Source organism: Salvelinus sp. IW2-2015, unplaced genomic scaffold, assembly GCF_002910315.2.
Source record: "Salvelinus sp. IW2-2015 unplaced genomic scaffold, ASM291031v2 Un_scaffold2358, whole genome shotgun sequence".
Classification (NCBI taxonomy): Eukaryota; Metazoa; Chordata; class Actinopteri; order Salmoniformes; family Salmonidae; genus Salvelinus; species Salvelinus sp. IW2-2015.
The window spans coordinates 22,124-34,213 of record NW_019943683.1 but is presented as its reverse complement, the minus strand read 5'-3'; the positions used below and the strand labels follow the sequence as shown (position 1 = coordinate 34,213).

General features: G+C 46.3%; 1 pseudogene; it reads right to left on the bottom strand.

Moving 5' to 3' along the window:
• The window catches only part of LOC112073771 (probable E3 ubiquitin-protein ligase MID2 pseudogene), a 59,440-nt pseudogene extending 47,569 nt beyond the window's left edge, over positions 1-11,871 (bottom strand).
• Between the last annotated feature and the right edge of the window lie 219 nt (positions 11,872-12,090).

The window sequence follows — 12,090 nt, the reverse complement described above, 5'->3', positions numbered from 1 at the left end:
GCCTAGCCGTGAGCGCGCGACACACCCTTACCCGCTACTCACTCAGCCCGTAAAACTTGAGCTTTGCCCACAGCACACACACAGCACACACACACACACACACCACACACCACACACACACACACACCACACACACACAACACACAACACACAGCGCTACGAGCGAGCCACGCACACACACACACACTGTATTGTTTGTTTGTCTGTAGAGCCGAGAGGTGGCGTGATATCGTTGTTTTTGGTAACACGACAGCGACGAGACAACACACACACACAACAGAGTTTAGCTGTTAGGCAGCCTGAGAATTTTCATACACATCTGTGTTCTGTTCTTAATGTGTTATCAAGAGCCTCTGGTGTGAGCGTGGTACGCCCATTAGTCTCAACTGCGAGTGTGTGTATCGTTGTTTTGCGGCCTTGTTGTGTGTTGTGTTGTGTGTTTATGAAATGTGATGTGTAGAGATGGTGTGCGGGGTGCTCGCGTGGTGGTGCGTGTGCTGAGAATCTTTTAAATTTTTTTTTTTTCTTTTCTTTTCGTTGCCTTGTTTTTTTTTTTTTGTTGGCTGTGTGTGATGCTTTTCCTCTGCTTGTTGTTTGTTTGTCCCTCTCTCCCCCTCTCTTTCCATCCCTCCCTCCTTCCTTCCATCCCTCCCTCCATCCCTCCAGCCCGGCGGTATACTGTACCCAGGGGGCAGGCCTCTGGGGCAGGCTGAGGCGGTATGACGGCCTCCCCAGCCCCTGTGCCAAGTGAGATCATGGGAAACACATGTTGTAGTGTGGATCCTGCTGGAAAAATACACAGCAGCTGGCTGTATAACTGCCCCACAGCGGGAGGGAGGGAGGGAGGGAGGGAGGGAGGGAGGGGTGAGAGAGAGAGAGAGGGATGGAGGGAGAGAGAGAGGGAGGGAGGGAGAGAGAGATGGAGGGAGGGAACCACTTCAGCCTGCCTCAGCTGCTGCTGCTGGAAACTCCTGTCCTCTCCTCCTAGCCTGATCCTGCATCCTTAACCTCCAGAACAACCTGGTGATCCATCTGTGGCCCGACCAGTTGGGTGTGACTAAAGGGAGTGTGACTGGCCCGCAACCCATTGAAAAAGTCTGATGAGGGCAAACACTAAAACTGACCTTAACCCTAAAAAAGAGAGAGAGAAAGGTCTTTAGGAAAGGGACGATACATCATATGTCATCATACACACTAAGAAAAAAAAGGYGCTATCTAGAACCTAAAAGGGTTATTTGGCTGTCCCCATAGGAGAACCATTTGAAGATTTTGGTTCCAAGTAGAACCCTTTTGAATTCCAGGTAGAAACCTTTCCACAGCGGGTTCTACCTGGAACCCAAAAGAGTTCTACCTGGAACCAAAAAGGGTTCTACCTGGAACCAAAAAGGGTTCTCCTATGGCGACAGCCCCAAAAAAACCTATGGAACTCTTTTTCCTAAGAGTGTATATGCTGGGTTACTATAGCCTGTATACAATCTGTTGTCCATGTTACATATGAATCACATCATGCCATTAATCTCATGGACACATACTGGGACTGAGGGAGAAACTGTATATTGCTGTCCTGATTGGGGTTGTTTTAGGATTGATCCGTTCCAGAACACTGGTGTGACTCTGTGAACCGGCTTCTCTCCAGACCAGCTGGATGGGCTGACAGTCCCTGAGATGTGGGGGATACAGCCTTTGCCTGTAAGCCTGAGCATGGGAACTGGCCTAGTTCCTCGCCTCAACCCCACTAGCTAGCTAGTATCATAATGCTGGCCTGAATGTTTCAGAGGACTCGTCTCCCTCACTCAGAGTCTTTAAATGGAAATCAACAGAAGCCATAAAATCACATTAAAGCTTCTTTACCAGCCAGATGAAACACTTAGTGACATGTGTGAACAGGGTTTGCCACTCTACTGCCTGACCCTGGACAAGGCATGGCCCAGGGTGGGAGAGAGAAGCTCGGAGAGGGAACATGCGTCCCAAATTGCACCCTATTCCTTATAGAGTGCGCTACATAGGGAATAGGCCATTTGGGACACAACCAAGAGAGAGGGAGAGAGAGCAGCTTGGGGAGGGAGAGAGAACAGCTTGGGGAGGGAGAGAGAGCAGCTTGGGGAGGGAGAGAGAGCAGCTTGGGGAGGGAGAGAGAGCAGCTTGGGGAGGGAGAGAACTCGCTTGGAGAGGGGACGAAGAGCAGCTTGGGGAGGGAAGAGAGGCAGCTTGGAGAGGGGGAGAGAGCAGCTTGAGGGAGGAGAGAGAGCAGTCAGCTTGGGGAGGAGACTGAGAGCAGCTTGGGGAGGGAGAGAGATCAGCTTGGAGAGGCGGGAGAGAGCAGCTTGGGGAGGGAGACGAGATCAGCTTGGAAGAGGGGAGAGAGCAGCTTGGGGAGGGAGAGAGAAGCAGCTTGAGAAGAGGGGGAAGAGCAGCTTTGAGAGGGAGCGGCAAGTGGGGGAGAGACAGCAGCTTGGGGAGGGAGAGAGAGCAGCTTAGGGAGGGGGAGAGAGCAGCTTGGGGAAGGGGAGAGAGCAGCTTGGGGAAGGGGAGAGAGCAGCTTGGGGAAGGAGAGAGAGCAGCTTGGGGAAGGGGAGAGAGCAGCTTGGGGAGGGAGAGAGAGCAGCTGGCGGAGGGAGAGAGTGTGAAAGCATCCTGAGGCCAGATTATGCCACTCCACTTGGCAGCGTGCTCCAAGTCGATTGGCAGAGACAGAGTTCTGTCACATCCCCCATTCATGATCTGTGCTCCTCTACAAGTGTCACACTTGAATGCATATTGTTTGCAAAGTTCATTTACAAAGTTAATTTACAATACACGTGGCCAAGCTCAGAGTCTTCAAACACGGCTTGTTATGTAGGCTACTACACACCTACATGTAAGCTACAGCATGTAGAGAACCGATTGCAGTCACAGCAACTGTTGCTGCTGCTACCGTTCAACTAAAGGCCTCGTCTCGACAGCGTGACTGTGGATGGTGCTCCGTTGTCACAGCATGGCAAGAGACAACACGAAGGAGGGGGAGGGATGAGGAGAGTATTGTAGAGGAACTGTAGAGCGAGACTGTCAACAACACATTAGTCTCTTCATTTAAAATAGACCACATGGAACGTCTGCCACTGGGTGTGTTCTTGGGACAAAAGACGTCCCCTAAATGGAGAAAAATATTGTCCAGACCTGATAGAAACTGTACAGAGTACTATCAACAAACTCATTTTACAGCTGGAATACTCCATCTGGGGGGGGGGTTTATTCATGCTCAGTGCTTCAGGTGTAAATCGGAAGGTGCAGGAACAAAAAGTGAGATGAGGGGTGACTGAGGTACAGGAACGCACACTTTTTTTTGTTTTAAATTCACCTTTATAATAAATCATATCATCACATTTGTGTAGTGGCATAGAGCCGTAGAGTTTTTTTAAATGTTTTATTTATTTAACCAGGCAAGTCAGTTAAGAACACGTTCTTATTTAAAATGACGGCCTAGGAACGGTGGGTTAACTGCCTTGTTCAGAGGCAGAACAACATATTTTTACCTTGTCAGCTCGGGGATTCAATCTAGCAACCTTTCAATTACTGGCCCAACACTCTAACCACTAGGCTACCTGCCTCTAACCACTAGGCTACCTGCCTCTAACCACTAGGCTACCTGCCTCTAACCACTAGGATACCTGCCTCTATCCACTAGGATCCTGCCTCTATCCACTAGGATACCTGCCTCTAATCCACTAGGATACCTGCCTCTATCCACTAGGATACCTGCCTCTAACCACTAGGATACCTGCCTCTACCACCTAGGATACCTGCCTCTAACCACTAGGATACCTGCCTCTAATCCACTAGGATACCTGCCTCTATCCACTAGGATACCTGCCATCTATCCACTAGGATACCTGCCTCTATCCACTTAAGGATACCTGCCTCTATCCACTAGGATACCTGCCTCTATCCACTAGGCTACCTGCCGCCCCAGAGTAGAGCCACTTACAGAAGTTGCACACATGGGGGAACATTTTAAGTAGCTTTAGTAGCAAATTTAGCCTTTTATAAAACACATTTCATGCAATTTTACATGACTGGAGACTTTGGCAGAATCTTTAATACTGCACAAATGACTGAAATGACAGGCTACTTTTACACTGAGATCAATAAAAACGACCTTGTCTTGAATCCATCAATAGCCTAGTCCTAAGTGTGTGGAGACATTGGAGGCTACAATATGAGGAGGAAATTACATTGGAGGCTACAATATGAGGAGGAAATGACATTGGAGGCTACAATATAAGGAGGAAATGACAGTCCTAAAAAAAAAATCCAGTTTTACTGACTTGTGCCCAATGATGCCCGGCTCACTCGTTGTTTATGGCCGGTGCGTTCGTGCCAAAAGCCTACCTTCGTCTTGTTTTACTTTGTAAAACAATATTTGGTAGTTGATCTAATATTGCTGTAGCCTACAGCAGAAAGATGAGTCTTCTCTTTTCAGCAGCAGCCATTTGCTTTCCAACCTGCCTTTTCCCACGATTCTATTTTTCCGTGCGTTCCTGACTGGAGGCTATTTATTTAAAAAGAAGCTATTGATTCTCCGTGGCTAAATTACAGGCTGTCTAATGGTGTTGTAGGCTATTCTGAATTATTTAAAATTGATTTCTGAATAGTCGGCAGTAATTCTCATTTCAATTTATCAGGGGTGCTGCAGGCTCCTCCAGAACCTTTTGATTCTATAAGGAAATAAATGATGAAATGCAACGCTGGAGAGATGAGAGTTGCAGGCTCATGTCTATCAGAGCAGAGAGAATACACATTCTAGTTCTGTGAGAGATACAGGCACGCTTGCATTGGTCGAAAACACAGGTTACAATGTTGCGCTAAACCATAAGGGCCGGGGCCCAACCCGAATCAACTCTTAGAATATTATGCCGGGACTAAAAATCAACTTTTTAACAAGTTTGTTTTTATATTGGAGGGGGGAGGGCAGGAGAATTAACAAATAGGCAACTCAAATGAACTTTGATTGCTTTTTATTGATCATTTTTACATAGAAAAAAAGTACCGGATCCCGACAGATAGGATACGGAACGAAACAGTCCAAAACGGAGAGATGCCGTGGGCTATTCCCAGCAGGATCATGCTCAAACTAAGCACTGCTCGCTCTACCATATAACAATGAATAACAGCATTGATATTGAGACCAACAGTGCATTTAAATAGAATTGCTCGTCCCAGACGTAACATTTGTCCTATACAGAGGAGTTTTACTTGCTTCATTTAACACACTATATAGCTTAGCTACCACCGGGTTCTGAACATTCTGTTTTCATTATACACAATGCAGACCATCTGGCTAAATTATTTATCTGAACTGTTAAACTGAAGAAATGCTAGAATCGCTGGAGTTTAGAACTCAACAGTAGAAGCAGTGATGGGTGGGATGGGGCCAGGAGTCCCATTCTGCCTGTGACTACACACGTCTAACAGTCTCTATAGGTGGGATGATGGCGCGAGAGTCCCATTCTGCGGACTAACACGTCTACAGTCTCTATAGGTGGATGGCCAGAGTCCCATTCAGCTGTGACAAACACATCTACAGTCTCTATAGTGGAGATGGGCCCAGTCCCATTCTGCTGTGACTAACACATCTACAGTCTCTATAGGTGGGAATGGGGCCAGAGTCCCATTCTGCTGGGACTAACATCACTTCTACAGATCTCTCATTGTAGATGGGATGGCCAGAGTCCCATTCCTGCTGGGACTACTAACACTTCTACAGTCTCTATAGGTGGGATGGGGCCAGAGTCCCATTCTGCTGGTGACTAACACATCTCACGTCTCTCTATAGGTGGGATGGGGGCCAGAGTCCCATTTGCTTGTGACCTAACAGGTCTCTACAGTCTCTATAGGTGGATGGGCGCAGCAGAGTCCCATTCTGCTTGACTAAACACGCGTCAGTCTACAGTCTCTATAGGTGGGATGGGCCAGAGTCCCATTCTGCTGGGACTAAAACGTCTACAGTCTCTATAGGTGGGATGGGGCCAGAGTCCCATTCGCTGGACTAACACCTCTACAGTTCTATAGGTGGGATGGGGCCAGAGTCCCATCTGCTGTGACTAACACGTCTACAGTCTCTATAGGTGGATGGGGCCAGAGTCCCATTCTGCTGGGACTAACACGTCTACAGTCTCTATAGGTGGGATGGGGCCAGAGTCCCATTCTACTGTGACTACAGTCTCTATGGATGACTAGTTTTGACCAGAGCCCTATGTCACCCTTTTCCCTATATAGTGCACTACTTTAGAGGAGGGCCCTATGGTACCCTATTTCCTATTTAGTGCACTACTTTAGACCAGTCCTCTGGGTTGGAATACTGGGTTCTGAAAAAGTAGGGTGCTATTTAGAACCTCAATGAGGGTAATGGGATTAACATGTCAGCTGCCCCAATGATAGGGTAATGGGATTCATGTCAGCTGCCTCAATGAGGTATGGATGTCAACATGTCAGCTGCCTCAATGAGGTAATGGATGTTAACATGTCAGCTGCCTCAATGAGGGTAATGGGATGTTAACATTCAGCTGCCTCAATGAGGGTAATGGGATTCAACATGGTCACTGCCTCAATGAGGGTAATGGGATGGTAACATGTCAGCTGCCTCAATGAGGTAATGGGATGTCAACATGTCAGCTGCCTCAATGAGGGTAACGGGAATGTTAACTGTGCCAGCTGCCTCAATGAGGGTAATGGGATGTTAACATGTCAGCTGCCTCAATGAGGGTAATGGGATGTCAACATGTCAGCTGCCTCAATGAGGGTAACTGGATGTTAACGTGTCAGCTGCCTCAATGAGGGTAATGGGATGTTAACATGTTCCATCAAGTTATTTACCATCCCTTATCCATTTGGCTTCAACCATAACCAAGTCTTCCATCAAGTTCATTCAATTTGCCATGCAGTTATAAAAACACTACCCACATCTACAGAACGTCCAGCTTGTTTCAGCTGTCATGTCACATCCACTGTGATATGGCACCCTATCCCCTATATAGTGCACTGTATGCACCCTATTCCCTATACAGTGCACTGTATCTCAAGGGTCAACACACAGCGGTTATACAAAACAATAGAACACTTTTAACGTACCGGTTGATCCATCCGACTCCCCTGACTGTCCCCAGGAAGTGTTTATATAACAGCCCCAACAACGATAACAGGGCAATATTGAAGCCAAACAGGGACAGACCACACACTGTTTTCTGCCTGTTACAGTAGCAGTCCATCTCCCACTTTAACCCCCTACTGGGTACAGAGAGAGCAGACAAAACACATGCTGTGGCCCTAATGGCTACCTATTCCCTGCATAGTGCACTACCTATGACCAGAGCCTATAGGGCTCTATACAGCAGAGGGAATAGGATAGCACTTGGGATGTAAAAACAGTCAGGAGGAATCTACTGTACGGTCAACTCAAAAACGGGAACGTTTTATAACAAGCTATTCATGTCTACTTCTTTTTGTTTGAGCTTGTTTGTTAGTGTTTGAAATATGAACGAGAAGTCTGATTTGGCTGATGTGAAACTGAACTACAGAGGGTTGGCATGTAATGTTAGGAGAGAGAGAAGGGGAGCTACAGTAATAGCCTGCACAGCTGTAGCAGGGCTAGAGCCAGGGCACCCTAACCTAATCCACAGTACAGTCCACAGTAGGGCTAGAGCCAGGGCACCCTAACCTAATCCACAGTACAGTCCACAGTAGGGCTAGAGCCAGGGCACCCTAACCTAATCCACAGTACAGTCCACAGTAGGGCTAGAGCCAGGGCACCTAACCTAATCCACAGTACAGTCCACAGTAGGGCTAGAGCCAGGGCACCCTAACCTAATCCAACAGTACAGTCCACAGTAGGGCTAGAGCCAGGGCACCTAACCTAATCCACAGTACAGTCCACAGTAGGGCTAGAGGCCAGGGCACCTAACCTAATCACAGTACAGTCCACAGTAGGGCTAGGAGCCAGGCAACCTAACCTAATCCACAGTACAGTCCACAGGTGGGCTAGAGCCAGGCAACCTAACCTAATCCACAGTACAGTCCACAGTGAGGCTAGAGCCAGGGCACCCTAACCTAATTCCACAGTACAGTCCACACGTAGGGCTAGAGCCAGGGCACCCTAACCTAATCCACAGGTACAGTCCACAGTAGGGCTAGAGCCAGGGCACCCTAACCTAATCCACAGTACAGTCCACAGTAGGGCTAGAGCCAGGGCACCCTAACCTAATCCACTCCACAGTACAGTACGCTGCTTCTTCATTACAAATACACTGATTGGCTGGTGAAGCTACTGAATTCGGTTAGTTGTTCTCTCTCAGACAATACTGAGAGAAGAGATATAATGATACATTCAATCTAGAAATACTGTATGACCTGTTCAGTTGTAGTAAAACAGCAATTGATCTTAACAGTGCTCTGGTGCAACAGGCTGCAGTAAATGGGCCAGGAAAAAAAGGCCAGGATATTAGGCCAGGATGAAAGGCCAGGATAAAAGGCCAGGATAAAAGGCCAGGACAAAAGGCCAGGACAAAAGGCCAGGACAAAAGGCCATGATATTAGGCCAGGATAAAAGGCCATGATATTAGGCCAGGATAAAAGGCCAGGATAAAAGGCCAGGATCTTAGGCCAGGATACAAGGCCAGGATAAAAGGCCAGGATAAAAGGCCAGGATAAAAGGCCAGGACAAAAGGCCAGGATAAAAGGCCAGGACAAAAGGCCAGGATAAAAGGCCAGGACAAAAGGCCAGGATATAAGGCCAGGATATTAGGCCAAGATGGGGCGGCAGGTAGCCTAGTGGTTAGAGCGTTGGGCCAGTAACCGAAAGGTTGCTAAATCAAATCCCCGAGCTGACAAGGTAAAAAAAGCTGTCGTTCTGCCCCTGAACAAGGCAGTTAACCCACTGTTCCTAGACCGTCATTGTAAATAAGAATTTGTTCTTAACTGACTTGCCTAGTTAAATAAATATATATATTTTTTAAAGGCCAGGGTAAAACGACCTTTTGAATAAGCAAGAAAACATAAGTGGTTATAACCATAAGGGACCATGGGACATTTCATTATTTGTATTGAATTAAACAGTATGCTTTAAAAGCTGTATGTTTTGACAGATTATACTGTAGCAGATGCAGTATGATGTCAATCCTCCAGATATGTATCAAATCATGAGAGCTGCTAATGTGATCTTCTACTCAAATACCCATAAAGGTATTTCAACCTCACAACATTGTCCAGATAATTAGTATTTTTCTTTACTTTATTTAACCAGGAAAAGACCCTTGAAGTTAGAAATCTCTTTTGGGAAGGGGCCAGTCAGTACACGCAGCACAACACATTAAAAACAATTACAACGGTCAATCTTATTATTATTATTATAATACTGTTGAGCCCATATAAAGCATGATAAATTGACGTGAGAGAATTAGATCGATAAGTCAAATTCAAAATCGACATGAGCGTGGTGCCACTGCCACTGACAGTGAAGAGAACTTGAACACTGACCAGCGGGACTCTGACCATGTTCTCACCACAGATTTATTACGGGACTCTGCTGACTGTATGAGTTTTGATTTTCAAAGTCAAACCTTATTGAGCTCGATTGCTTATCAAAATGTTGTAAATAAACATAAATATTTTAGGAACATCAGACATATTATGCTTGGATTTACATCTTCAGGAATGCAAAATACAAGTCGCCAAACTGTAGCCTAGCCCCTATCCCAAAGGCAGGTAGATGGCGATATTGAGTCATTTTCATCTTACCGTCCAAACACATTGTATACTGCCGGCAATACATTCGTATCCCTCGTGGACTGGTTCATACCTAAACCATTCTCCATTCAGGTTGCATAGGCTTCAATTTACTCTTTAACTGTCACGACTTCGACCGAGGCAGGCTCTCCTTCCCGTTCGGGTGGCGCTCGGCGGTCGTCGTCACCGGCCTATTAGCTGCCACTGATCCTTTTCTCCCCTCCCTATGTGGTTATTGGGTGCACCTGTGGTGTATTAGGGTTAATTAGTTGGGCTTATTAGTCAGCCGGCCCGCACGTTTCTTTGTGCGGGATTGTTTGTATGTAAGTAGTGGTGTTGGTTTTGTGCTTCGTATTTACTGGACTGTGTTTCGTTCCCCCCGWGTCTGGGGTAGTTTAAAGTGTACACCCAGTGTGTTRGTAGGGTGGCCTAGTTTGTCCGTGTTCATTAAAGAACATTTGTATTTGCACCTGCTGTTCCTGCGCTTTATCTTCACACTCCGACACCCAGGCCTTACATTAACTTTATTTAATTACGAGAAGGGGGAACATTTGAGGGAAATATGCGTATTTTCCTTATGAGACACCATTTTCCACCACCATGCTAGTGACTAAATGCTAATCCAGGATGTTGTTTATCATGTTCAGCCAATCAGGTTGAAACTATCAGACCAGGGGTTCCGTTTCTTTTACAGTATGTTTATTTTAGCAGCATCGCATTAGTGGAAACCAGGACTGTTCTCAGGGCAGACCTGGCTGTAGCTAGATATGTTTAAGTCGAGTAGGGGAGAATTTTTGCAAACCCTAACCATTTTCTTAACCTAATTCGCCTAACCTGACACTTTAATTATTCTAATCTGCTGCATAAATTCTCCTAACCTGCTACGAAAAGTAACTTCTGCTAGTCAAAACAGGCAGACCCACCCTGAGAATAGTATTGGTTTCCACTAATGTAATACAGGTTAGGGGTGAAAAAAACAGACTGGCTGAAGGCAACCACAACATCCTGTGATTAGCATTTAGCCACTAGCATCGTGGTGGAAAATTGTGTTTCATTGTGTTTCCGTTTTTTTCCCGACTTCTAGCCATTAAATAAAGTTAAGGAGGAAATTGATGCCTACGCAGTTAGAATGGAGAAGGATTTAAGTACGAACTGGTCCATGAGGGATACGAATGTAGCCTATTGCCGGCTGCATACCATGCGTTTGGACGGTAATATGAAAATGACTCAATATTGCCAGCTGCTGGCCTTTGGGCTAAAAGTAGCCTACGCTTCAGAGTCAGACAACAGGGCTATTGTCGACTAAATGGCACATCATGACAAACCACACATTCCAAAAGGCACGGGATGACAACAGCTAGCTATTGACTCATCATATTCTATTGATCATTGGATTGACAGCGGTTATCCATAAATCAAATGACAGCCCGTCTATGCGTAATGACACAAATCATTAGCCCACATAGCATACACACGTGCAATAGGGTTGTTGTCTGTTTCTTTTATAGTCTATGGCTCAAAACCAACCGCAGCCAGAACAACAACCGATAAACACAATGCTTCGGTTTGCCAAAACTGGATCCAGCGGAACTTTAGAACATATTTGAACAATAGAATATAACACAATATGAGAAAGCAATATCCCGATCGGTCTATTAAAAGTTATAATGTATTCCGGTTAAGATTATTTCAATAACAGCCGGCATACCTCTGACATAGCCTATTCATTCTGATTCACTCTCAACTCTTTCCACTGATGCAGATCCTCTCTCATAAAGCGAAAGACTAACCAAAATAGGAGAAGGTTATGCGCCCGTGATTTCCCAATAATAGCTCAAGTAGACTACTTTCTTCTCCCAGTTCAATTCTCATACTCCCGTTTCCCGACCAAGCACTGCAGAATAAACATAAAACCGACCAACACTCACTGAGACAGCGCGATGGGAGGGGTTAGAGGCACCTACCAGCTTTATATGCCCAACATTATTTTCTTCTGTCATCTTGAAACAGTCGAAAACGAAGTTAAGAATCACTTGGATCGAACAGAAGAGGAAGAGCCCCGGTTATGTGACATAAACTGCGTTGCTCCGTTCAGTTCTGTTCCCGCTCGCTCTCGACGCAAGCAACGGCGAACCTCCCTGACTGCGCGTTCACTCACCGTCCGTGAAAGCTCACAGGCTTGTATATTTAACTTTAGAAAAACGAGAGAGTGAGAGAGAGAGAGAGGAGAGGCAGACAATCACAGGAAAGCGGCTCCTCCTACCAATACAATGCGAAAACCCTAAACCACAGATCTGATCTACAAGCGCAGCGCAGGCAGGCAGGCTCCCACTA